Source organism: Panthera onca, chromosome X, assembly GCF_046562875.1.
Source record: "Panthera onca isolate mPanOnc1 chromosome X, mPanOnc1 haplotype 2, whole genome shotgun sequence".
Classification (NCBI taxonomy): Eukaryota; Metazoa; Chordata; class Mammalia; order Carnivora; family Felidae; genus Panthera; species Panthera onca.
In genome coordinates this window covers 40,283,924-40,285,804 of record NC_138357.1, presented here as the reverse complement: position 1 = coordinate 40,285,804, position 1,881 = coordinate 40,283,924, and the positions used below count along the sequence as shown (strand labels likewise).

At 36.6% G+C, this 1,881-nt stretch overlaps 1 non-coding gene across 1 annotated transcript; it reads right to left on the bottom strand.

Moving 5' to 3' along the window:
* Positions 1-752: 752 nt before the first annotated feature.
* On the bottom strand, positions 753-859 carry LOC145714721 (U6 spliceosomal RNA). Its single transcript, XR_014136939.1, has one exon. It is a non-coding gene; the product is annotated as a U6 spliceosomal RNA (small nuclear RNA).
* Between the last annotated feature and the right edge of the window lie 1,022 nt (positions 860-1,881).

The following is a 1,881-nucleotide window of genomic DNA, read 5'->3' as shown; positions in this document are numbered from 1 at the left end:
CTCTCTCTCTCTCTCTGCCCCTCTCCTGCTCATGCTCTCTCTCTCTCTTTCTCTCTCTCAAAATAAATAAAGTTTAAAAAAAGATATCTTCATTTTCGAAGGGTAGTTCTACCAGAATAGGATACTTTGTTGATAGGGTTATTTTCTTTTAGCACTTAGAATATATTATCCCAATAATTCTAGCCTCCTTGGTTTCTGATGAGAAATTGGCTAGTAATATTATAAAGGATCCCTTGTACATGACAAGTTGCTTCTGCCTTGCTGCTTTGAAGATTCTCTCTGTTTTTGACTTTTGACAGTTTGATTCTAACGTATGTTGGTGAGATTCTTATTGAGTTATTTCTATTTGGAGTTCGTTGAATTCTTTGCATGTGCAGATTAATCTATCACATCAAATTTTGGTAGCTTTTGGTTATCATTTCTTCAAATGTTCTTTCTGCCCTTTTGTCTCCCTCTTTTCCTTCTGGGATTCCTGTTATCATGTATGTTGGTTCACTTGACCATTCTCCATAGGTCTCAGATGGTTCTGTTCAGTTTTCTTCCTTCATTTTTCTTTCTCTTCTTCATACTGGATCATCTCATTTGACCAACTGTCACATATGCTGATTCTTCAGATATATTGTTGAGCCCCACTAATGAATTTTTCATACCAGTCTTTCTACATTTTAACTCCAGAATTTCTTATTGTTTTTTTTTTTGGAAAGTGTTTACTTTTTTCTTCTTCTTTTTCTAGTTTTTATTTAAATTCTGACTAAAAATATGGAAGCTTCATGAATTTGCGTGTCAGCCTTGCACAGGGGCCATGCTAACCTTCTCTGTACCCTTCCAATCTTATTACATGTGCTGCCAAAGTGAACACTCTTATCGGTTGTTTTAAAATAATTTCTATCTTTGGATTAACATTTACTATTTAGTGGGACATAATTTTTGTATTTTCATGATTTCCTTTACTTTTAAGAAAACTGAAATTGCTGATTTAAAGTGATTGTCTAGTTAAGTCCAAAGTCAAGACTTCCTCAGGCTCTGTTTCTGTTGACTACTTTTCCTATACATGGGCCATATTGTCTTGCTTCTTTGAATGTCTCATAAATTTTACTTGAAATTTAGGGGCACCTGGGGGGCTCAGTCAGTTAAATATCTGACTCTTGATTCTGGCTTAAGTCATGATCTCACAGTCATTAGATCCAGCCCCATGTTGAGCTCCACACTGATTCTAGAGCCTGCCTGGGATTCTCTCTCTCCCTCTGCCCCTCTCCTGCTTGCACATGTGTGCCCTCTCTCTCTCTCTGTGTCTCAAAATAAACATTTGAAAAAAGAAAATTGTAAATTTAAAATAATAATGTGAGGACTCTGTATATCAAATGTCCCCCAATAAATGATTTGTTGTTGTTGCTTGTTTGTTTAATGATATTTCTGTACTAATTCTGTAAAAATTTGTATTCTTTGTCATGTGTGGCCACTAAAGTTTCTGCCCACTTACATTAGTGTCCAGATAATTACTTTACAGAGATTTATTTAAATGCCTGGAGCCATTAAATCTCCCAGTCATTGCTGAGTGGCTCTATGAGCTCGCTGGGGTACATCTTCAACATTCAGCCAGGCAGCTTACAACCGTCTTTTATCCTTTTCCTCCTGCTTGTATAGAATCCTACAGGTTAGGCAGTGGTGAGAACTTTTGAGTCTTCTCAGATCTCACATGAGCATGTGCACAACCCTGGGCATCCCCTCATCACTACACCTGTTCTTTTCCCTCTAGAAAAACATTTCAGAGTTTCTCAGAGCCTCCTATGGACATCATATCTTCTGGATTTTCTTCTTAAAATTTTTAGTAAGCTTATTATTTATCTCAACTGTTCTCCACAGCATTGCAATATTAAACAA